The 26,095-nt window shown below is 36.0% G+C and overlaps 1 long non-coding RNA gene across 3 annotated transcripts; it reads left to right on the top strand.

The window, feature by feature from the left end:
• The first annotated feature begins 77 nt into the window (after positions 1-77).
• On the top strand, positions 78-26,095 carry LOC140844016 (uncharacterized). Of its 3 annotated transcripts, XR_012122079.1 has the most exons (8): positions 78-230; positions 1,353-1,488; positions 9,445-9,597; positions 10,049-10,113; positions 11,196-11,278; positions 12,174-12,328; positions 22,565-22,741; positions 24,606-26,095. It is a non-coding gene; the product is annotated as an uncharacterized lncRNA (long non-coding RNA). The 3 variants fall into 3 exon arrangements; XR_012122080.1 differs by lacking the exon at positions 9,445-9,597; XR_012122078.1 differs by lacking the exons at positions 9,445-9,597; positions 10,049-10,113; positions 11,196-11,278; positions 12,174-12,328 and having other exon boundaries at positions 86-230.

Below are 26,095 nucleotides of genomic sequence, written 5' to 3'. Positions count from 1 at the left end.
ATGGCAACGTATGGCTTCCGCGGGTTGGTGGCTGCCTCCGTCTATGACGTGCGTTTGGAAGAGCCCGGGTTTGCTTCCGGATCTTGGGCCTTGGCGCAAGGGTTTCTGGGAGTCGCGAGTCGTGGTGGCTATGAGGTGCGGAGGTCGCTCCGTGGGACCTCGGCCAACGTGAGTGACAGGAGGCTGGCGGATTGTCTTCCTTGTCCACATGGGGCGGAAAAAAAAGTGCGGTGAGTTTGGGGTTGGCGGCGAACGGTGCTCGGGAGCTGCGGGCAGCGGCTGAGCCCGGCGGCTGTAGGGCGCCGCGCCGCGGGAAGGCAGCTGTGCGGGCTGCTAAGCGGGGTTCACCGGCCTCGCCCCACAGCGGGTCAGGCCTGGGGGAGGAGTCGGCGACTCCCGGGACAGCTCGAAGGCTCCCTGCCCCGAGGCGGGAGTGATGATTATTCGCCGGTGGGGGGGACGTGGGAGGCAGTGGTGTCCCCGGGGCAGAAAACCTGTTTCTCCCTTGCTGGATACATCCCCTTTCCTCTTCTGAAAAATCTAGAGAAGTAAACTAGTTCCCCCAGCTTCCCCACACACTTTCTTTTCCAACATTTGACGGGTTTGGGGAGCCATAGCTGCTGGGCGGTACACTTTTGGCTGCTCAAACCCAGAAGTACCACGAAGACTTTTGGTTATCAGAATCACTTAGGGTGAAGCTCCTGTCTTTTGGACATTCAGTAAATTATAACCTGCAAAATACAAGATTTTTATTATGATGGTTGCTGTAGGAAAACATTGCATCAACAAAAAGTTGTTGGAGAATTTTGCCTGTGTCATTGAAATTTAGCATGTTTTTCTCCAAGACAGTAACTTTGTCTGGGGATTTTCAAAGTATTTTTCTTGTTTTTGTAGCCTGTTTTCTGTTGTATGAGGTGCAAACTTCAGGGAGTCTGGTGGAGTAAGGTTGAATTGAGAATTTTTAAAACTCAAGTCATGGCTGTACTGAATTTTACAAGGCAAGGCTTTGATATGTCAAGTCTAATCAATCATTCTTTTGGTAATCCCTTTAGGAATATCCCCATTCTACAGGAATTTACATTAGGTAACTTGCCCAGGGCCACAGAGGCAGAAGAACAAGAAACAAGCTCATCTTCATGACAGAATTGTTTGCACTAATTAAGAACTGCTTAAGAAGCTGTATTCCTCTATTCCTGAGACTCATTATTTGTTTTCTTGAGAGCTTTTGTTTGAGATGAAAGTAAAATTTAGAGAATGAGTTTTGGAAATTTCACAAGTTGGGTATTTGTCAATACTTTATATAATGAAAGTTTATCATATTGGGAATAACTTGATACTATTTTTCTTCAAAGTGTAAAAGATGACAGCAGCTAGGCCAACTTTTGAACCTGCAAGAGGTGGAAGAGGAAAAGGAGAAGGTGATTTGAGCCAACTGTCAAAGCAGCATTCAAGTAGAGACCTGCCTTCTCATACAAAGATCAAATACAGGTAATGAAGACTTTTTTCCTTGTTCACAAGGCAAGGCCAAAAGGAGTAGACTGCAATAAAGTTGTCTAACATAAAAATCATGCTCTGTGTTTGTGGAATGCTACCAGATATTCCTTACGTAGAAATTCGTATTGGAAATTTCCCTGTGTGAATTTAGTAATAACTAATATATTACCTCAGAGGGACCGTGCACTATTAGGTCTAATCAATAAGGGATTAAAAGTTTTACAGTAAAGAGCCCTGAGTTGCCATACTAACAAAAAGTAGTAATATTTTAGTCAAATCTACAGCATTATTGTAGGAAAATACGTGATTCGCTTGGGCTTTTTGAGATACTGGAAACCACACGGATCCTGTTGGTAACCTTCAGATTATCATAGTGATCTTGTCCAGTTTTCTCTTATTCTTGAGGAATTTAGGAACAAAGCTCCTTTTTGTGGATTGTCTTCCACTGTTATAGCCATGTGGTTTTTTTTTTTTATTTTGGTGTCATTAATCTACAATTACATGAGGAACATTATGTTTACTAGACTCCCCCCATCACCAGGTTTCCCCCACATGCCCCATTGCAGTCACTGTCCATCAGCGTAGTAAAATGCTGTAGAATCACTACTTGTCTTCTCTGTGTTGCACAGCCCTCCCTGTGCCCCCCAAATTATACATGCTAATCATAATGCCCCCTTTCTTTTTTCTCTCCCCTTATCCCTCCCTTCGCACCCATCCTCCCCAGTCCCTTTCCCTTTGGTAACTGTTAGTCCATTCTTAGGTTCTGTGAATCTGCTGCTGTTTTTGTTCCTTCAGTTTTTCCTTTGTTCTTATATTCCACATATGAGTGAAATCATTTGGTGCTTGTCTTTCCCCACCTGGCTTATTTCACTGAGCATAATACCCTCTAGCTCCATCCATGTTGTTGCAAATGGTAGGATTTGTTTTCTTCTTATGGCTGAATAATATTCCCTTGTGTATATGTACCACATCTTCTTTATCCATTCATCTACTGATGGACACTTAGGTTGCTTCCATTTCTTGGCTATTGTAAACAGTGCTGCAATAAACATAGGGGTACATCTGTCTTTTTCAAATTGGAGTGCTGCATTCTTAGGGTAAATTCCTAGGAGTGGAATTCCTGGGTCAAATGGTAAGTCTATTTTGAGCATTTTGAGGAACTTCCATACTGCTTTCCACAATGGTTGAACTAATTTACATTCCCACCAGCGCAGTGTAGGGGGGTTCCCCTTTCTCCACAACCTGGCCAACATTTGTTGTTTGTCTTTTGGATGTTGGCCATCCTTTCTGGTGTGAGGTGATACCTCATTGTGGTTTTAATTTGCATTTCTTGATGACTAGTGATGTGGAGCATCTTTTCATGTGTCTGTTGGCCATCTGAATTTCTCTTTTGGAGAACTGCGTGGGTCGTGGGTGCAGGCGGGGTAGGAGGGGGCGGCGGGCCGGTCTTCCGCGGGCTGCTGGCGGCAGCCGGCGTGGGAGCGGAGCGGCGGGGGCTACCCCGCTCTGCGCTTGTCCGGCGGCCGGCCTGTGCCTGCAGTCCAGGCCGGAAAGGAACTGGAGAAGCGGCTTTCACGCCCACGTGATGCCGTCCTACCCCCGCGGCTCCGCAGGGGGCAGGAGTGGAGGGAGGACCGGTCACCGCCCTTTGGCACCCCACGCGGGCTCGTGTTAGTCCACAGGAATCAGCGCACGGGCTGCCGACTGCTTTCCAGGGGCTGATGGAAGTTCGCTCTGGTATTGTTCCGTTTGCTTGGCTTCATTGCTCCGCTGAGTGGGGTGGAGGCGGGGGGTGGGGGGAGCGGGGGAAATGAAAAGATTTCTCTTAAGACTGATAAAAGATTTATCAGACATTAACAGCCGCCACTCGGTAATATAATCGGTTTATTTTTCTCCAAACTCTGTCTTTGCATTTCACTAAATGGAAACATTAGTTGAGGCGCTGCTGCTTGTCCAGTACAAATGAATTTAAATTGCTGAGCTGGGCAAAAACACCGGGACTGAAAGACTGAAATGAATATGCACGGTTCTTCGTCAATTTCTCTAAATACCGTTCAGTTGGGGTTGTTCTGTATATATTAAAAATAGAAAGAAAACACGTAAATAAGCAAGCCCAAATATTTGCTCTTTGTCCAAATACTGTTTTTGTTTCTCTGTGGGTCATGCCAAGTGCCAAAGTTGTTTTTCAAGCCTCGTTTCCCTGCAGTAGGGCTGCCTTTTTTTTTTTTTTCTGTCTTTCTTTCCTATTTGAGAGTCTGAAGAAAGCAAAAAGATTGCAGATTTGAAGTTGATTGAACAGTTAAATATGCCTTAAATTGTGTTTATTGGGTATATTTTTCTTGAAATAGTTTTTATTTAATGTGCATGTTTAGTATGTGCAGTCATTTTTTTCCATAAACTCTGGGATCAAATTAAAGTTGATGCTTGCTCAGCTCATTGTAGGGCAGCTTATGAGAAATGTAATTGATCAGAAGGGCAGATCAGCTTAGTTGAATGTTAACTTCACTTTCAGGGCCAGATGTATGTCACTTGAACTCAGCTTTTTAAAAAATGATTACTATTATTTCCTAACTTTAAAAGTGATTAAGTTACATATTTAACATGGAGAGTGTTGAGATGTTTGCTTAAAGACAAGCCTGATTAAGTAACAGCTAGGTTTTTTTTTTAACTGAGTAAAGAAAAAAAGAACTATATTTACTTTTTTTTTTAATGGCTCTGGCAATTCGGTAGGCCAGTGTTTGGAGGTGATATTAGGCTTCAAAATCTATTTTGTCTTTCTTTTGAGATAACCATGGTTATGGATCCATCATATTTTGCCAGCTTTCTTTATATCTCTTAGCTTTTAAGAAACTGTTTCTATTCACCTAGAAAGAACATCCTCATTTCTAGCCATTATTGAAAGAAAGGTATATGGAAAATGGATATTCACCATTTTCATATTTTATAATTGCTATGCACACCTCTGCCAGTATTCCAGTTTTTAGTTATGACATGACTTGGCAACATTTGTAGCTTTTTAAGAATGCCGTTCTTAAGTTCTCTTAAAAGATACCAAGTGTTTAGTGGTTTTAAATTCTTCATTCTAAAAATAGCATGTTAGAGTTTTTTTCTAATAAAAAATTTTTCTCGTATTTCCTTTTTGTTAGAAAGTATGTAACTCTAAAATTTTTCTGTAACTTCCAAAATGCAATTCTGTGAGTTTATCTGTTTTTCATTTAATGAACTGTTCAGTAATAACCAAGTGAGTCAGAGCATTTTGAATTTTAGCTCAGTGTAGTTCATAAATGGAAGAATGAAGCTCATGCACACCCACTGTAAATTACTCTTTGCCGTTATAATCTTCATTAATGATAGGGGAAGAGTCACCTTTATATGTGGCATAAAACCTTTTTCTCTAAGTGGCTTATTTGTTGACTTTGGGGAGAACTTCAAAAGAAACTGATTCACCTTCAAATGAATTTAGTTTAACCCAATATGTGAAAATTGAATTGTGTAGTGTATGACAATCACATTTATTCTTAGAAGTGCCCTGACAATTTTGATTCAGTGTCTTCCAAAATAAAGAGACTTCTTAAACTATTGGCTTTGGTAATCTTCAGTCAGTAAAAAGAATGGAGAGGTAAACTGTGTAGGGGAACAAATGAACAAACAAAACTGTCCTCATATCTGTAACTCCTAGTAAGCCCAACTGCTCTGTTACCACTGAAATAATTCAATAACATTTTTAATAAAAGAGGAAATGCTTCTATTTACTTTGGAAAAGTTAATGAGTTTTGAAGTGGAATACATTTTATTTGAAGAAATTCCAGTGAAAACCAGATGCATTTCAAAGTGGAGTGCCAAACTGCATTAAGAAAGGTAAGTAACTGCCCACTTATCCTCTGATAAACAAGAGGCGGCACATTACAGTGTCCTTTGAGTATTGAGCAGCTGGGAGCTAATGGAGTGAAGAAGACCTGCATTATTAACTTTTAATTTTAAAAATTAGTATGTTTAGGTGGCTCTAGTGATATAGCTTTGTTGGCTATTGCACTTTTCCAGTTTGCTTATATAGTAACTTATTGTGACATTTTGATGGTTTCAGTGAAGACACTGAAAATAAAGTGGGAAATATTAGTTGAACCATATGAACCTCATTTTTATAGTCAAAATTGTCAGTTAATAGAGAATTTATATGGTTCAATCAGTAGAATGGAATTGTTTTGACTTGAGTTACTTAGCTATATTCTGCCTTGGTTAATTAGATTTCTTATATACATATTTTTTATTTCAAAAAGCAGTTTTTTAACTTGGTATTAAATGAACTAAGTATAGATCAAATAGTTAATTTATGAGAGCAAACCATTATGCACTGATTTTCAAGCTGCTTTTCATGGAACTTTCAGATGTTTCAGTATTCAAAAATGCTTGAGTTGGATTAAATTTTTAAGTACATAGTATATTATTTTAAATTATAGTTTAAAAATACCCAAAATGTTTTACCAAACTTTAACAAATTGTTTAAAAAGTTATTTTTTGTTACAATATTATTGTTCAGGCCTTGAATTAAAACTTGTTCTAGCTTTGTACATATATTTGAACTTTTTTGTTTATATGGCATTGATGAGAAAGATCATCATTGATTTTGAAGGCCCTGACCTTAAAAAAAAATTCTTCTCTATACATCTGTACATTAGTTTTTTACTTGTAAGAAAACAAATTTATTGTTATTAGTAATTATTATTTTGTAACTAAAATATCTGCTGCTTCCACCCCACCAAATAAACTTCTAAAGCATAACTGCTAATGCAGTGATACTGGAAACCACCAGATTGTGCTCATAGTGAGGCCTTTGATGGGTCTTATAATTTGGGGCAAGTGAGTTAAATTCCTTGAAGCCTAGTTTTTTTTTCTGTAAAGTGCAGATAATTTCTACTTACCTTATAGGTTGCTGCATAGCTCTTGAGGTAATGTGTGTTCAAGTACTTTGTAAACTATAAAATACAACTATGTATAAGAAAAAGACAAGCCTGTTAATTTTCTCTTTTCCCAGAGTACCTTCATTCTTTGTATGTTGTGGCAATATATTTCAATACATACTGAGTAATTTGTTTAGTCTGAATTTTTCTGTCCTTTTAAATTATTGCCTATAAATGAGAGGTGAAGATACTAAGCTTTTAGTTAGGACTATCAACACACTGATTTAAAAAAAATATATATATATACATTTTAAAAATTTTGTTATCATTAATCTACACTTACATGAAGAACATTATGTTTACTAGGGTCCCCCCTTCACCAAGTCCCCCTCACAAACCCCATTACAGTCACTGTCCATTAGTGTAGTAAGATGTTGTAGAATCACTACTTGCCTTCTCTGTTGCACAGCCCTCCCCATTCCCCCCCCACATTATACATGCTAATTGTAATACCCCCTTTCTTCTTCCCCGCCCTTATCCCTCCTCCCTTCCCTCCCATTCTCCCCAGTACCTTTCCCTTTGGTAACTGTTAGTCCATTCTTGGGTTCTGTGATTCTGCTGCTGTTTTGTTCCTTCAGTTTTTCTTTGTTCTTACACTCCACATGTGAGTGAAATCATTTGGTATTTGTCTTTCTCTGCCTGGTTTATTTCACTGAGCATAATACCCTGTAGCTCCATCCATGTTGTTGCAAATGGTAGGATTTGTTTTCTTCTTATGGCTGAATAATATTCCATTGTGTATATGTACTACATCTTCTTTATCCATTCATCTTCTGATGGACACTTAGTCAACACACTGATTTTTGATTTGCATTATTTGTTTGTATCTACCCCATCCCCTCTTAAATAGTAATTCAGTGTGTTGCTTTGGGTTTTTCCAATAATTAAATAAAATGAAATTTCCTTTTGGACACTTTAGCAGATAAAGGAAATTAGTATTTTGTTTGAAAGATGAAGAGTTAAGGATGAGTGTACTTAATAGAAACTGGGGCAAATGTAGGATAAAATGAAGAATTTTTAGTTATTTTAACTTAGGAGGAGAATTATGGGAATAGTAGCCTCTTACTATTTTCTCCCTATTTATCCTTATCTTTTTTTCTCTTTTGAAGGGATTGGGTTATAAATCAAGTTTGTCTAGGCTTTCACATTTTTTAGAGTGCCTTCCCATTCTCTGTTGATTCAACCAGAAAATTTAAGTGGCATGGCTTCTGTCATACACCTAGTAAGAAGTTCATTTAATTCTTAGTACTCCCTCTGTAATAAACAGAACTGTATTTTTTTCTGTTGTCATTAATCTACAATTACATGAAGAACATTATGTTTACTAGGCTTCCCCCTTCACCAAGTCCCCCCCCACAAACCCCATTACAGTCACTGTCCATCAGCATAGTAAGATGTTGTAGAATCACTACTTGTCTTCTCTGTGTTGCACAGCCCTCTCCATTCCACCCCCGACATTATACATGCTAATCGTAAGACTCCCTCAGAACTGTATTTTAATTGTCCCCTGCAGTATTGAAGCTGCCAGGGAATAGTTTTATTTCCCTCCCACTCCCAGTTTTAGCATTTGTGGAATACCTGTAGATACCTAAAACTCTCCATCTGACAAATTTTTTCCATCAGTGGCACTGAATATTGTCAGTTGTTTTCCTTGAATTTTCAGGATCACTCAGTTTTTGAGAAAATGTCTATCAAAATCCTGCATTAGCAAAAGAGTCATTTAGAGTACAAACTAGCCACATAAACTTTAATAAAATAGTTTCCTATACACGTATAGTCATGTATCTGGTAACAGTTACCTTAAACCTACAAGTGGATGCAGTGTAAACTCTTTAAAAATAAATATTCTACACCATCTAAATCCATAGTAAGCATGTAGAATTCCTTCAGATTCCACATTGCATTTTGAACACTTCACCTTTAAGAAGCTTTACTTGGCAAGTTTTGGTGTGGTATCAGAGAAGAATATTTATAATATCTCTTTCATTTTCCAACTCTATCTCTGTGAGGCCGGGTTTTCCTCACATACTTTCACCAAAATGTATCACAAATTGAATGCAGAAGCAGATATGAAATTAACTGGCTTATATTAAACAGACACTAAGATTTGCAAAAACATAAACTTCACTCTTCTCACTGTTTTTTGTTTTGAAAAATAGTTGTTTTCATAAAAATAAGTGATGTTAAGATGTAATGGATTTATTTAAATGAAGTAATTAAAAAATTTTATGTTTTAATTTCGAATACAGTTAATTTTTATTTGTATTGAGATCCAATAAAGTGCATAGGTGATAATGTACAACTTGATGAGTTTTTACATGTAGGTAGGAACTCGTAACCATCACCCAAATCAAGGTACCAAAATTCTTACTATTTTTTCCCCATCACCTATTTTCCCCATCTTCCCATCCCCCTTCCCCTATGGCAACCACTGTCTGTTCTCTGTGTCTGTATGAGTTTATCTCTTTTATTTGTTCATTTGTTTTATTTTTTTAGGTTCCACATATAAGTGAAATCATATGGTGATACAGTCAATAATATGGTCAGTTACAACACACACACAAACCAGAGTTCCTGAAAGCACTGTATATATTACATATAAATGCAATTCTCAGGAGTGTCTTTGGGAAGATACAAGGCTAATACTACTAAGAGAAAATGTGGAGAAGTCCACCCCAGGCATCTATGTTCTGTGTGGATTCACTTGCAGATGCTGCCTAGCACTTTTTCAGTGACATCCTAGAAGCTTCTCTGTTACCACAGGAAGACTTAGGCTAACTAGGGGATCCTTTTTTCTCTAATTTTTGTGAATATCCCTTCACTTGGTAAAAACCAGGGAGGGGAAAAAAAGAAAGAATTCTCCTTAGTACTGTGCAACAAGTGAAGAATGGTCAGATCCAAAGATTTCGTCCATTGTGCTTTAATTGGTTGGTTCTTGGCTGAAAAGGAAAGAAAGGCCCGAGTAGCCTGCTTGGTCTTTTTTTCCTGAAAGCTGAGTAGTGTGGGAGAAGCAACAGAAGAAGAAGGGACAAGAAAGAAGTATCAATGTAGACCACCGATGATACGGAAAAAGAAAACCACCACTGTAGACTGGCGATAGGACAGCTCCGGATGCGGGTGTCCCTACCTAGTGCAGCCCTCAGAGGTACCGGGCATTTTTGTCTCGTTGGGGTGGGGGCAGGGCGGAGGCTGCACTGTGCACACAAGCCAGGGCAGACCACTGCCTGCACTTCGGTGTGGTCTTGGAGGCATGGGCGTAAGGATTCATCTACTCCGAGTGTATCTCATGAGACCTGCAAATAACTGCCAGTATGTAAATTGCCCCTTGGCCATCACTGAGGGGAGTGAGGACAGGGTTCTCCCTCTGTATGTATTGCTAGGTCAAGATGTATAGTCATGTGTCTGGTAACAGTTACCTTAAACCTACAAGGGATGCAGTGTAAACTCTTTAAAAATAAATATTCTACACCATCTAAGTCCATAGTAAGCATGTAGAATTCCTTTTTGTCTTTCAAAATTTTCTTCAAAACTCTTGTGACATCTCCAAAAAGCCTTCCCTGAACTTCAAACTCTTTTCCTTTTCCCTCTGTCCTCAGGACTGCCGTGCCACCCGTGTCTACTGCATGTATTGCACATAGAACATTGAATTATAATGAACAATGTACGTACATCTTTTTCCCCTTCTGGGTTGCCTCTTTATGGATCTGGTTATTGGAAAGTTTATCTTTAGCTAAATAGTATTTTGACTTAAAGATATATTGCTTTTATAAATATTGTCAGTATATTAATATTGCACATAGTATAATCTAATAAAATGAGAACTTTTTCACTTTCCAAAATATGTTTGATCTTTGTCTGACATGTCGTTCTTTACAGCCATATTTTGTTCTCTTTATAAGGAATGCTTTGAGAGGTTCTGTAGCAAGAGATTATTTTGTTGTCTTTGTTTCAGTTAAATATCATACCACATTTTGGTGGGAGTTCTGATAGGGAGCAAGAATGTTAGTCTGCCAGGAGGGTCAGGACACTGGCCTTAGCTGTTGGTCCTTCTCAACAATGTAAAAGGGCTATTGCTTTGGTATGGACATGTGTTCCACCTCCTGGCAACTGCTAGTGTTGTGTGATGGATGGTTGTTTTAGAGTGGTTAAGGGCATACCTTCAAGCTTCCAACATGCTCTGTAGGCCACCAGTTAAGATTCGTGTCACCATAGAATCCTGGCTAAGTCTTTTTCTCTCCCGGCTCCCGCCAGGATGCCTCACTCTGGCAGTCTCCCCAAGCCAGCTCTGATATCTTTGGCCGGCAGACACTCCTCTGGTAACTAACTGAACCAGAGAATTGTTCCTAGGCCTGAGCTACCCCTTAGCTAGTCTTTACTTTTTAGATCCACCTGGAAGTGAGTCATTTATTGGTCTGCAGGCCAGGATATTGACCACCCCTTGAGGGAAACATGGCTATTATAAGGATATTCAGTGGTGAGTTGAAATGCCTTGCATTTTGCTGCTCAAAGCTTCTAATAAGGAAAAACAGGCATTTTCGTAAAGAATTTAATTGAACATATTATAAGTGAGTAAGTATGAGCAAGTATAAAAGTAGCTGGTTTAGGGCCATATTATTTTTTGCACCAGAGATTTCTTGAAATATAAAATATATATTTGAATAAGACTTATTTTCTCTACAATTAATAGCTACTTATAGTGGTGGTATATGTTCTCATTTCTAGATGCATGTTTTATTTTTACAGCTTGCTGTGTTGCAAAGTTGGCAGTAGTCAGTTGAAGAAATGAAATCTTCCCAGCTATAGAAAGATGCTGAATATTTACAAAGGTCAGATTCACCTTAGGGGTACCTAAAGCTGGATTTTGCAGAAGATTATTGGAATTATTTGAGACTATAACTCTTAAGTTTTGAAATACATCTTATAATATCAGTAACAATAGTAGCTTCTGTTGAATATCACCTATGTGCCATCAACTTGCTATTTAAGCCCTATCTTTGTATCACATTTAATCATGACAATGAACCTATGAAGAATTATTACTCATACTTCATGGCTGAAAAATTAGGGATCAGAGAGTTTTAGTTACTTGCTTAAGGTCATCATATCATTAAACGGCAACTCAGGACTTGAGACCAAGTCCAACCCCAAAGCCTGGCTTACAAGTGCAAACACTGAATTTCCTTCCATGTTTTCTTTAAGCAAAGACTCTTACAAAATGTAGATTAATGAAACTTAATAGGACTTGATTACTCAAGAGATGAATAGGAGTGATTTCAAATTTAGGTATTTTCTATATTTTTACAATAAAAATGCAAAATTTTCTTACCTTTATGAGATTTAATTCAGAAACAAAGTGAAGCTCTCATTGAACAGTTTTGAACTCTCTAGTTAGCTCTTGTATCTGTGTCAATCTGTTGTTAATTATGTGACCATTCTTTCCTAATCCCAGGATATATTTCCCCTATTTTCCCAGCCAGCTTAACCTACTCCTTTTGCCAACCAGTCATTCGTTAATTCATTCATGTTGGTTCATTCAATGCTGCTGTAATATTTGTGACAAAGGACACTGTCAAGAAACGTTTTGAGTTTAAGTATTGCATCTGAATAGGACCTGTAAGAAAGGTTCTTGCTTTTTTGGTAAATTTTTTACAATAGAGAATAATTGTTTATGATGATAAATAACATGAACTCATTCCCACCATTTTGGTTTTCTATGTAAAGGCAAAAATGATGGCAAAAGGAGGTGAAGAACCCCTGGAACTGCTATCCCTCCCTGGCACCCCCTGCCTCCGTCCCCTGCAGTGCTGTGTCTCCAGGAGAGTTCCCAGTCCTACAAAGAGTTTGGGCTTATGCTGGGGAGAGAGATTTGTGGGAAGGTAGGGCTCCTATTTGGAAATTATAACTCTCAAGAGTTTGCCATAGAAACACAATAAGATATCTAGTAAAGTTACAAAGTACTGTTCATGTTACAGGTATATTCAGTAGACACTTACTGATTATCATGGAAACCTAGCTATTTGGTATAACATTGTTTCCAGGGGAAAATACATCCTGAAATCTAAGTAACTGCTCCACTGTAGGTTATTTTTCCTATGTTGTGTACTTAACACTAAAAACAAGTAATAATTTTTTTACTAAAAATATTTTTTGATATGTTCACTCCTAAAGTATATTTGATTATTGTATCTAGTAGGAAAATTCAGTGCTAATTCAGTTCCATCCAACTTTCAGGTAGTTGAAGTGAAGGAAGATAAAGTTTGGGTGATAATCAGGGTGCTGGGATGACCAAGGGCCAGCACCCAGCTGGCTCTCCCTTGTTTGCTTTGTGCTGAGGCTCTGGCCCAGCACAGTGCAGTTTAAACTGGTTGGCATATTTTTTTTACCTACCCCTGTTGTCTTTAAGGTAATATGAATGAAAAAATAATCAATTTTAATTCCTCAGAAATTTTCCTTTTATATGAAATTAGGAATTTAACTTGTGTCTCTTAATTTTTTTTCTGCTGTAAATTAATAAGGGAAAAGAAGCCCAATAAATTTAATCCCCTAAAAAAAAGAATTAAAACAAAATCATCTTGCCTAAAGGTACCTTGGCACTAAACCCCAAGTGATGTTCAAATTCTTTGATTTCATCAAAACTTTTTTGTATAATGTAACTGAAATTTGTGAATGCTCAGCTGGGGTGGCAAAATACCTATTTGTGTTGTAGTCTTCTTTTTTAATAGAGTATGGCCTATATAGTTAATGATCTTGTGAGATGTTGTTTTATATTGTGTAGCTATTAAGAAAAACTACAAGGTCTAGGTTCTAATACTCTTTAGGCAGATTTCATTGTTAAACACCCAAGATTAGCATGAACTCTTAAATATTGTTTTGATTATGCAAAAGAACTCTTTAGTATTTGGTGCTCTTAAAAATGAGGGAAGAATATGTGTAGATAAATAGAAATATAGATACAATTCTTTTTTTGGTAAAAATACATGCACTGCCATTTTATGCTTGTTCTGTATCTCTACATTATTACCCTTTCATGGCCTCCATGTTCTTATGCCAGCAAGAAATGTAAATGCTGTTAACATTTACAAACTACTCATATACTGTATGAGTATATTCATTCCCTTATTTACTCATTCAACAGACATTAAAGACACAGAGTGAGGATATCAGGGTTCTTGCCTAAGCAGTGTGGAAGAATTGGACCATACATCTGGATCTTATGAAGAGGTCTTCAAGATTATGCCCCTCACTTGATATAGGGTTTGGCAGATTTTTTTCTGCAAAGACCTAGCGAATACATATTTTACAGGTAGTTGTCTCTATGACAACGGCTCAACTCTGCCTTTGTGCAAAGAATTTGGCATCATAGGCCAAGGTTAGGTGACCTTTCTTAAGTTGCTCATTATTGAAATATACATAGTAATAGTAAATATTTTAAAACATTTTCTGTGTTATTCTAACTGTACATTCATTGGTGTGAAAAATTAATCGAAAGCCAACTATATAATAAACACTGCATTTATAAAAATATTTAACTGGAATGACCTGTCTATTTCGTACCTGGATAGGTACCATGTAGTTTAGATGGATCAAGAGTAAAACTTTAAAAACTCTGTACATACTAAATATACTTGAAAAACACATTTGTCAGGTCCTTTAGCACACACAGTGCTTTCTACCTCTTTCTAAGTAACACTTCATCATACCTTGTTTGAATTTAGTAGAAGTGCCATTATATATGACAGAGCCTTACATTTTAATTAAAGTTGCATTTTCAGAGTTTTCCAAAACCTAATTTATGTGAATAGTTTGGATTGACATGTCATAGTGCAAAACTAGTCACTAAGAGTCTGAATGTATTTTGTGCTGGTCCAAGTCTCCAGTTAGGATCTCACAGCTGTTATTTGTACTGTCTTTGAGATCTCAAGTGAAGTGAACATACGGTAGTTCCATAGATATCCTTTATGGCTACAGATAGTGCAGCAAGCATAGTAGTTTTTCTATAGTAAATGCTTTTAAAGTATCGAACTCATTGTCTTATTCCATTAAAGTCATAATTCCCTTCCTTCCTCAACCAGCATTAACATTGGCACCCAAGAAATGTGTCATATAATAAGCGAAATGAACACGTGCCCGAGCTGACAAAGGTAGTAGGTGAATACAGATCTGCATGAGTTGTGGGGGTTGGGAATGTGTGTTTTGGGGAGTAGCGACTCAGTGGAAACAAACCTTTTCTCTGATGACCATTAGGTGATGACTGTCAATAATTTAAAAATGGAAAACCATTTTTCTTGAAGAATACTTTTTATGGAGATGAACTTGAAAATTTAAAATAAAGAAAAATTAAATGCTCACACTAAGCATTTAATCAGTGAATATAAAATGGCACCATTTATTAGGGTTGCACATTTGTAAAAGCATCAGTATATGATGTTTTCTGTGGTTAAGATCCAATGATACCAGGAGAATGGCTCAGCCAATGCAGAAGTGCAAGATTCGCACCCTATTGAGAATTTGTATTGAAATGAAGATTGACAGCCATGCATTTTAATAATGTGTGCTTCAAACTAGATCAGGTAAGGAGTTCTTTGACCAACTCATTATGATTGTGTATTGTTATGACTATGTATGGGGAAATTAAATGTACATAACCAAGCACTGATATGGATCATTATTCTTCATTCTCTTTTATTGTATGAAGTGGTCACTAATCTGATATACTTGGGGGTCTTTTTTTATATAATGGACATACAACATTAAATTAGTTTCAGGTGTACAACATAAAGACTCCACATTTGTGTACATTGCAAAATGGTCACCACACTAAGTCTAGTTACTATCACCATATAAAGGTAAACAAAATTTTTTTCTTGTGATGCGAACACCTAAGATAACTTCCTTTGCAACACAGTATTATTAAACTACAGTCACCAAAGTCATCATGCTGTACATGACATCCCCTTGACTTGTAACTGGAGGTTTGTACCTTATGATCCCCATCACCCATTTTACCCACCCTCCATTCCTCTCTCTTCTGGCAGCCACCAGTCTCTTCTCTGTATCTGAGTTTTGTTTTGTTTTGTTTTGTGCATTTGTTTTTCAGAATCCACGTACAAGGGAAATAATGGTGTTTGTCTTTCTCTGGCTTATTTCACTTAATATAATACCCTCGGGGTCCAGCCATGTTGTCACAGATGGCGCGATTTCATACTTTCTTATGGCTGAGTAAAATTCCATTATATACATAGCACATCTTTATCCATTCATCCATTGATGGACACCAAAGTTGTTTTCATATCTTGGCTATTGTAAATAATGCTGCAATGAACATAAAGGTACATACATCTTTTGAAATTAGGGTTTCTGTTTTCTCTGGGTGAATACTCAGAAGTGATTGGCATTGCTGGATCATTTTGTAGTTCTAAATTTAATTATTTGAGGAATCTCCATATTATTTTCCATAGTGGCTGCTCCATTTGACGTTCCCACCAATGGCATATGAATGTTCGCTTTTGTCCACATCCTTGCCAACACTTGTTATTTCTTTTCCTTTTAATAATAGCCATTATGACAAGTGTGCGGTGATAACTCATTGTGGTTTTGATTTAATTTCCCTGATGATCAGTGATGTCAGATGTCTTTGTATGCCTGCTGGCCGTCTATATATCTTCTTTGGAAAAAAGTATTCAGATCTTCTGCCCATTTCTTTAACTGGGTCTTTTCTTTTTTTTGTTATTGAGCTGTTATTTGTTACTGTTCTTTATGTGTCTTGGATATTAACCCTTTATTAGACATGTGACTTATGAATGTCTTCTCCCATTCGGTAGGTTGCCTTTTGCTTTGTCGATGGCATTTCTGTGCAGAAGCCTTCCAGGCTGATGTCGTCCCACTTGCTTATTTTTGCTTTTGTTGCCTTTGGTCTCAGGTCCAAGAAAATATCACCAAGAGCGAGGTCAAATTGCTTACCATCTATGTTTTCTTCTAGAAGTTTTATTGTCTCTGGTCTTACATTCAAGTCTTCAATCCATTTTGAATCAATTTTTGTGTATTGTGTAAGGTAACGGTCCAGTTGTCCCAACACCATTTATTGAAGATACTGTTCTTTCCTCATTGTACATTCTTGCCTCCTTTGTCATAAATTGATTGACCATATATGCTTGGGTTTATTTCTGGACTTTCTATTCTGTTGCATTGATCTGTGTGTCTATTTTTATGTCAGTAATACACTATTTTGTTACTATAACTTTGTGATATGGTTTGAAATCATGTCAAGTGATGCCTCCAGCTTTGTTCTTTCCTAAGGTTGGTTTGGCTACTTGGGATCTTTTGTGGGTCCATAAAAATTTTAGGATTGAGGCACTTGTTTTTATTTTACTTTCATTAAGGTTTCACATGTAAAACAACGTGGTTACTACATTCACCCATATTATCGAGTCCCCCTATACCCCATTGCACTCACTGTCCATAAGTGTAGTAAGATGCCACAGAGTCACTATTTGCCTTCTCTGTGCTCCACTGTCTTCTCCCTGATCCCCCCCCCACACCATGTGTGATGCACTTGTTCTTAAAAAACAAGTTTCCATGATGTATAAGCAACCATCAGGAAAACATTTTACTTTTAACTGATGTTAAATTTTTTAAACGTAAGTACATGACATCTATGTGTTTTTCTCTTTCTTTACAAAATCTTTACAAATGATCTTTATTAAAGCTATTGCAGAGAACATGTTTGTCACAGTGACAGATGGGAAAGATTGATAATGAGTACCTTAATGATAACTCTATTTAACTTAGAAATTTATAGAAACAATTGGATTTTTTAGAATATTGAATAAGAAACTCAGAATCCTGCCACCAACGTACTACTAGGTGTTGCATCTTTTATTTAGGGTGTCACTGATATTTCAGCCTGTTGTGGCAGTGCACATTTAGCAATTTTAGTTTTTAATAAACCACTATATTACCATTCACAGAAGGTACTCATGTCATAAAAATGAAGTAATTTGTGCTCTTGATCTCCTAACTTGTCCATCACTTTTTCTGTGGCAGGTTTGCATTTCATGGCCATGAAAGAGTAGAGCGCACATTGCTATTATAAAAGACCATTTCCTTTCATTCTATCTTTATAGTCATTTTAATGCATTCAGTGTTTATGGATAATTAACTATTTGACAGAGCTGTAGAGCACTTGAAACTAAACTGTATTGTGCTGCCAGTTGTAGATCAATCAATTCAAGGTAATTTCTAAAATGAAGATGTAAGTCAGTGGGGAGTTAAATTGGACTCACAGAAACTTGGTACATACTTGCTCTGGAACATATGTAATGCATAGTTAGTTATTTCTAAGAAAAATTTACATTCAGACACTTCAGTTCTGCTTCACAGATTTCTGGTAGATACTTGCTTTTCAAAGCCAGTTGAATTCACAGGGGACACACGCAATATGCTCAGGGTTTTATCTTCTTGGATGTCATTGCAACTCAAAGCACTTATCCGACCACTGGAGAACAAGTTTTAGGAATTAACATCCTTTTCATATTGCTAGGATTGACTGTACCCCCGACTGAAGCTATTGTTTTTATTTTAAATAGTTCATTTTGGGAAAGATTGAAGTGATTTATGAACAGGGAATAGCAATTCTGTAAACTAACAAGTCTGTGTGGTGTCTAGGACAGTAGTTATTGAAGTGTGGTCCTAGAACCAGAGGTGTCACTGTCACCTAGGAGTTTATCAGAAATGCACATTTTTGCATCCCACCCCAGGCCAGCTGAACCAGAAATTCTGCAGGTGGTACCTGTTCGTCTGTGTGTTAACAAGGCCTCCGGGTGATCCTGATGCACTCCTAAGGACTGGGAACCGCTGGTCTAGAATTATTAACCAAATGCCTTTACAAATCACAATTGTATGCATCCATTTTATTTTCAGTATGCATTTTCAGTTGTTTGAGAAATATGGTAAAAACAGGATTAATTAATAAATTGTTTCAAATTAAATTAATACTATGTCTTTGATCTTTATATGTAATTATGGCAGTACCAGCTAAGAATCAGGAAAACTCCTCTGATATAGATTTGAGATCTTCAGGTACACCATGCTCTTACCCTAAGAAAAGTATAACGCCTTATTTAATTGTTGCTAGATTCTGAGCTTTGTCTTAAGGGGAAAAATAGAGTTGGGTCTTGGACCTCATTTATGATTGAAATAAAGTGAGAATATCTTTTGGGATTGCTTGTTTGTGTAAAAATAAGTGTTTTAATGTTGACATTGTTTGACTGATAGGTCTTAACCATCTTAGGTTATTTTTATTTCAAGGAATGTTGATGAATTAAGTTTTCATGGAGAAGATTTATCTTGGATATTTTTTTCCCTTAAACAGAAGGAGAAATAATATTTACCCTAAAGACAGTTTTAGGATTGATATCATTGGGTTTTTAAAAAATTGTTTTGAGTCTGTTAGCTAAGAATAAATATGCATGTAAATTATGGGCAGTCTTTTTCACCTGTAAGCTGGTAATGGGATGTCAGAAAGTCATAGCAGGAAGCCTGAAAATCCAAACACAACAGTCCTAAGGAGTGTATACGTGGGCTGTAGATAAATCAAAAGGATAAAAGATTGCTCTTTGAAAAGGAAAGACCAGTTTCAGTTAGTCGCAGTTCTATCTAGGATAGCAGATATAAATAATTTTGTTATTTGGTTGCATCTAATTTTGACGTAATTTTCCTCATATTGTCTCTAACTTAGTACTAAATGTAACCTCTGGTGATCTTACTCAGGAAAAATAAAGGACTGTTTAAATTGCATGCCTCATCCCCCTCCCAAATTCTCTTATGCGTTGGCTGCCCCAGAAGCATGTGTAATTACTTAATTCTAAACCATGGAGAATGATGCTTTTCTGTTCTCCTGTGAGGAAAGGACTAATGTAGTACCTTAAATAGAACTGTCTCCATGGCAATGGGCAGTCAGCCTTTGACTTTGAGACTCATAAAAAAAGGAAATTTAAAAAAGCATCTTCATGGTCTAAAATAGCAGTACAGCAAAAGCAAGGTATGAATATTTCCTGTCAGTTACTGCATGACTGATAAAGCTGGCATAACATACCTTTTCTTATTTAGCACTTTTTATCTGAGTATTTAAAAATGCTATACAGTAATTCCTTCCCTTTACTAATGAGCGATAATTACTATCTTCAGATTAATAGAAGATTTGAGAATCTTGGATGTAAGTTTAGGATTGGGGTCCAGCCTGAGAAAAAAGGGTTGCCTAACTAGTTATAATTTTATTTTCATAAAGAATAAAAATACTGATGAAATCATGGGTCATTTTTTATCATATTTAAGCAGAATTATCTCTGGAACACTGGAAGCAATGACAAGATTAAAAATAAAAGCTGAACAATTAATGTCATTTTTTTCTAACTGGCTCCTACAAATTTGATTGTATGGATCACTTCTTCTGTCAAAATGACTCCAGTGGCAGTCCGCCTCCCTAGATCCCTCTTGCTTCCACGACGGCCACGACGGCTTAAGAAGCAGAACCCTTTGGTTCTCACTGCTGGGCCATGGAGCCTTCAGGAAAAGTGAGAGTTGCTGTGTATTAGGGCCCAAAGAGGAAGATCACATTATCTCGTGTAATCTTTTTGTTCTTTTCTATTTCCTCCTTGACTAAGCCTTATTTCAGTATAGGGTTAATTTCCAGTTGAATTGTCTCTCACCTTTAAAATATTACCATTAAAATGCTCAATACTCTGAAGTTACTCTTCATGAGGAACTTAGTTAAGCAAATTATGTGATATACAAAGCAGCACTGAGCATCTCTGAGGATGTGGATCTATGTGCTGAAGTGAACTGATGTCCATAATAGGTTATTAAGTTGGAAAAACTTGTGTTGGTTTTTTTTTTAAGGACATGAAGCTTTTCATTTTTATTTTTAAGGTAAAGAGATACTGTAGGATGGACACCAAAAGAAGTGGTATTCATTTCTGGGTGATGGGATTACTAGAAATTACTTTTATCATCTACTTTTCATTCTCTTTTGTTTGTGTTAATAATAAATGTGTACTTCATAAAAACTTCAAGAGCTATTACTGTTTTGAAATAAGAGTAGAACAAATAATTTAAGTGAAGGATGGGGCAGAGAGCAAATCTAAATGTGATGGCAAATTAGAGATGCATTGAGGTAAAAACAAAAGCTCATAGATTTGATGACCATGGTAGCTGTGGGTAGATTGCCAGAGAAGAATAGTGTACGTGTAAGTGGCCATAGATTCATTCAGTCTGGAAGTGAATGAAGGTATTATAGCTGTCTGTATAGCATATTACTTTATTACATCAGTCATTCCAGGATTTTTCTGAAAACTTGTGTTTATTAATATTTAATAAGAAAATTAGTTTTCCTCTTTAATTTTGAATTCAAGAGATGATTGCAGTTTGTTTTGCTCTACTTTTATACTGTATGGTAAATAAGACTTATTGTGTAAATTTCAGGGATTTATCAAATATGTAATTTGGACATTGTTTATTGATCTAGAGATGTTACCTATTAGGACCTGAGGATAGGAAAAGGTGTTTATTTTTAGGAGATACTTTAATTTACAGTTACTACATTAATCATTACATTTCAGAGTTTTTGAAGAATTAAAAGGTATACAGAATATGACTTAGATATTAGAGAGCTTACTTTGTGGCTGGACAGGAAGGTATTTTCTAAATAATTATGAAGGGAGATAAAATGGAAAACATACCCTTTGGCTTTTTATAGATATTAATAAATTGTGCTTATCTTTAACAATTTTGAAGGTATGAATAAAATTTCAATCATCCAAATACGCTACTGTGTGGAAAAGGATATTAAATATTAAATATTAAATACTTTCAAGGCCGAGTAATGTGGTCATTGTGACTCTGTATTTTTAGTAATTTTTTCAACCTAAATTTTAATTCTTGAAAATGATCATCTGCATGAGGTATGCAATGTCGCTTGCTTAGAACTATGATGACCACACCCTCAGCTGCTTCTCTTCCATGTTTGCTTTCCCTCACCCTAGGTGGAAATTCTCAATATCCAGAAATAAAAGGAAAGCATCTAGAAATTCAATGTTCTACCTCCATTTCTGTCTCATAAATAAAAATGAACTATCTCAGTGTTTCTATTCCTTAATTGCCAAGGATTTCATCCAAGGGTCCTGATGATTTTATTTCATTTCCTTTTATAAGTCATAAACTCTAATGTAACTAAATACATGTTGCTATCTTGACTGAAAGTTGCTGGAAAAAGTCTTTATAAAGAGAGGTAATAGATTTGGTTTTCCTCTTCTAACAGCACGTAAGTGCAGAATAAATACTAAGGTAACCAGATTTTATTCTGTCTGGCACGGAGGGAGTGCTCTACTGCCCTTCATTTCTAGTTGCCAGTGCATCTAACACAAAATACCCTCTGGCTGGTAGAAATTTTGTTGGTTTACTTGATTATAACTTTGGAATTTGCAAATTCAGTTCATCTTTATTGTTTATAAAAACATAATTTATATGCCAGTAAGTAATTGATGATTATTATCTGGTATCTGAGATATACATATATATATATATATATATATATATATATATATATATAAATTTTCACTCTGTATTTTTACTCTAATGATACCAGAACATCTCATTTTTTTAATAAAATTATATCTTTTTCTGTGGATTTGGTTTTCAAATAATGCAAATGCAGTTATAAGTTGCCTTAAGTCTGGTTTTAATTTTACTTCTGTTTAGTATAGCTAAATCTTTGATGTAAGGAAGACATACTTATTTATAGAGTATTACTTACAATGAACTATGTGACATAATTAAAAGCAGATTTTCCATGTTTGAGTTTTTCTCATTCCCTTTATCTTGCCTGTGAACTGCATCAAATTAACTTTTTAAAAAATAAGAGAATCTTGAGTCTAGTACATTATTATAATACATTTCTTAAGTCTTTGTCTTATTACGAGCTATGCTTAGGTGTGCAGTGTTAGAATGCAGCATGCCATCAGTTCTGCTATAACACTTACACATATTTGCTCCAGTTGATGTGTTAGGGAATAATTTGAGCATAAAGAAAGGTGAATTTTGCCTCTGTTTAAACACAGTTCCATCTGTGAGAAACACTAGGTGAATTCAGAAAACTGCACCCTTGTGATTTGAGTGGCCTAGAAATACCCTAAATATGGACACACCTGAGACACCTGCCCTCCACTGCTTCATCACTTAAAGCTGCAGCCCTTCCAGCACCCACTTCCACCAGCCACCTTCAGGTCTTTCTCAAGGTAATGTGTCATATTTAATGTAATGTTTATGTATTTTGTAACAGTTTGACATGTGCAGAACTGGTACCATTTTTTGTTAGGTTACTTTTTCTTTTTAACGCAAGACTGATGGAGTTTTTTTCAATGTTGTCCTTAACCTCATTTTTCTCGTAAGCCCTCTGGGTTTTAGTGCATGATTTTGTGTGGTGCAGTGACTTTGCTGGAAGCGCATATTTTGTGTTATATAGCAGAATGACTGTAATTGAGAAAGTTACCTCTTATTTTTCTTCTAAATTTCCCTAAGATTTTAGTTAATTCATTGTAATAGGGTGATTAATTTAATAAATTTAAATATAAATGTGATCAACCAAGTACAGAAATTCAGTGGTTTTTTAAGAAATAGATCATTATGGATCACAAATGTCTTTGAAGAGTGTCACTTGGTAAGGGCACTTGGTAAGGGTACTTTTTAAAAGGTAAGGACTTTTAAAAACTTGTCACCTAAATTCATAATTAAAAGCATAATCTGTTATTGTGAAGTTATTAAAATTTGTGTCTTGGGGGAAATTATGGGATAAAGGAAATTATAAAATTGTATAGAGATGATCTCTAGTAAATGTGCTTTTATGTATATACATATATGCTTACAAAAATATATTGGAAGGATAGAAACTACCATGTTAAGAGTGGTTATTTTCATAAATTGAAATTGTGAAGAATTTTTGTTATTTTGTACTTTATTTTCTACCTTGAATAAATACTACTTTTATAATCAGAAAAAAAAAAACTACGCAGAGTGAAGGAAAAGACACACAAGAGGGTATGTGGGGGAATATAGTGCTAAGAGTAATTTAATTCCTTTCTTAATGAAGGCCATAGGAAAAAATAATCCAGAATGGAGGGAAATTAACAAATCTTGTCGGAAATTCTATCTATAATTTTAATACAGGGCTACTTTTTGTTTTGTACCCACTGCATCGTTGACACAGTACTAGGTTTTTTCTTCATACCTTATCATTTAATCCTCATAATAAGTCTTATGAAATTGAGATGTCATCCATTTATAAAGGAATAATTTGAGGCTTAAATATTTACCTAATGATTGGAAGCTACACCGTTACCGTTATAATGTATTACCTTTCTCTGACTCTGTGGAAATGTGCATTTTTGAAACACTTGCATTTATTTTTTATTTCTGATAAGAAAAACAGTATCATCTTGTATTCTAAATCAGAAGAAAGAAACACATATTTTCTGAGGAAAACAGGTTGTCACCTTTTGTGAAGGACCCCGTTGCCTTACAGCATCTGGAATACTGCCCTTCAGGACTTAGGGGCCTGTATTTTGTGTTTTGCCACTAGAGGAATAAATGTTACTTCAATGCTTATCAGTAAAGTTAATCTGGGGTCTTTTCTATATAGCATTCTAATTTGATACTTTAATGTTTTCCTCTAAGAAACCAATTAATAGTATTAATAAAAGAATAATAATAGCAATAATAAAAAAGAAATTATTGGCCATCAGAAATGCAGAAATCTGCTGGTACATTAAAAATATTTTAAATATTTGCCAATTAAATTCTGCTGATTAAATAATCACATGTCTATTCAAACTGTTATTAAAAATAATTTTATTTGAATTATGGGCAAGTGACTTTGGTAAGTTCTCTTAATCATAACAAAATCATGATTTGATTAGTCTTTAAATCCTCTAAAAACAATCACTGGAATAATTTTATTGATTTGGAAATGTACTTTGTCATGTGAACTTAAGTCTTCACACCACTCATGTAATTGTGCAGAAAAAATAGAGTTGTTCCCACTGTAATACTCACAGAAAAGATAGTTTGGGGTGCAACTAGTGAAACTAAGATTCTTTGCTTTAGAAGGTGAAATTAGTTCTGGAAGGGCTAACAATGAAAACTCCCGGGGAGAATCTGCAGCTACAGTCACGGTGTCATTTGGTGCTTTTTGGAACCAACTGCCATCTTTGGCAGAAGCAAAAGCAGCCCATGTGGAAGGAAAACCAGGCACTCCAGCCGGCAGCCCGCGTCAGCCACCAGCCACCAGCCACCAAGCAGCGCCCCTTTGGCCCAGCAGCCGGTCCACAGCTCTGACGAAGATGGGTACATGTTTGGCGTACCGGTGATCATGTGACTCTTTTAGAAGAGAAGAGTGTGTTTTTTGGAGATTGTGTCCTAGTGAAGAAACAGCTGTATCTGAAGACCTGTTAATGTTATATGAACTCCCTAAAAATAAGTTATGGAAAATTAAAACTCACTAATAGGTACAGGCCTAGTAATCCTTAATGCTGAAGTTAAAATTATACAATATATCTTTTACTAGAAATACTTGAGAATAAGTCCACACATTTTGTGAGGACTTTGAAAAATCATTTATAATAGTACATGTAAAAGATTTTAATCTTTTAAGACCACTCTCATCATTTACATAAGATATCTTATTTGAATCCTTTGATTTATTTTGGGGCTGAGGACTGGAGAAAGAAGAAAATTAAGCAACATGGATCCTTACAAGAAATTGATTTAAAATTTTTATTTTTTTAGAGTGTGGTGTGTGTTCTTAATTGGATCATTTATACAAAGGATAGAGTGTAGAACATTGAAAAAATCTTAGATATATTTAAAATTAGTCATTCTGTTATAAGAATTATGTAAATTATATAATATAATATGGACTATTTTCTAATCTTAGTTTTGTAACATTTTACCAAAAACTCACAATCTAAGTTTACCAACTTATTAATAGACTAAGTAAAATGGTTATTTTAAAAGCATTTATTTTAAACGAGTAAAACGAATGAGAAGGCAATCTTAAAGCAATTTGGCTATTTCTCTTCTGAAATCTTTCTATCAGCATTTAGAATCTCTCACAACACAGAACCAGAAAATACTAATACAAAAAGGCCCTTGGAGATCATCTCTTTCATTTTTCCAGTAAGAAAACTGATGCCCCAGATAGAAATGTCTAGAGCCTTATTACAGCACACACATTATTTTATAAGTTTGGATATGTTGTGTACTTGAGTGCCTGTTTTTCTAGCATCTCAGAAAAATATCTTGTCACTTTCATCATCAATATAATTTGTTAAAAATAAACACATAGTTTTTATAAAGCTATCTATTCTTAATCTATGATGATTGTTCCAGATTTTGTTACTGAAGGTTTGAGCAGTGACCTAAAGGAATTTTACTGTTTATTTCCCTGAAAATTGTATCTTCTCACCTCCCAGTTATTTCGCCTCACAAAAATGAAATCCATGATTTACATTTAGATGTGAAAATCTTATATCATTAATCTACATGGAAAATTAGGTTATTTTTTCAAGTGTTCTATTAAATTGATTTTAAATTCA

The sequence above is a fragment of the Manis javanica genome, chromosome 10 (assembly GCF_040802235.1).
Source record: "Manis javanica isolate MJ-LG chromosome 10, MJ_LKY, whole genome shotgun sequence".
NCBI lineage: Eukaryota > Metazoa > Chordata > Mammalia > Pholidota > Manidae > Manis > Manis javanica.
The sequence above is the reverse complement of the archived record's forward strand: the minus strand, read 5'-3'. Positions and strand labels throughout refer to the sequence as shown.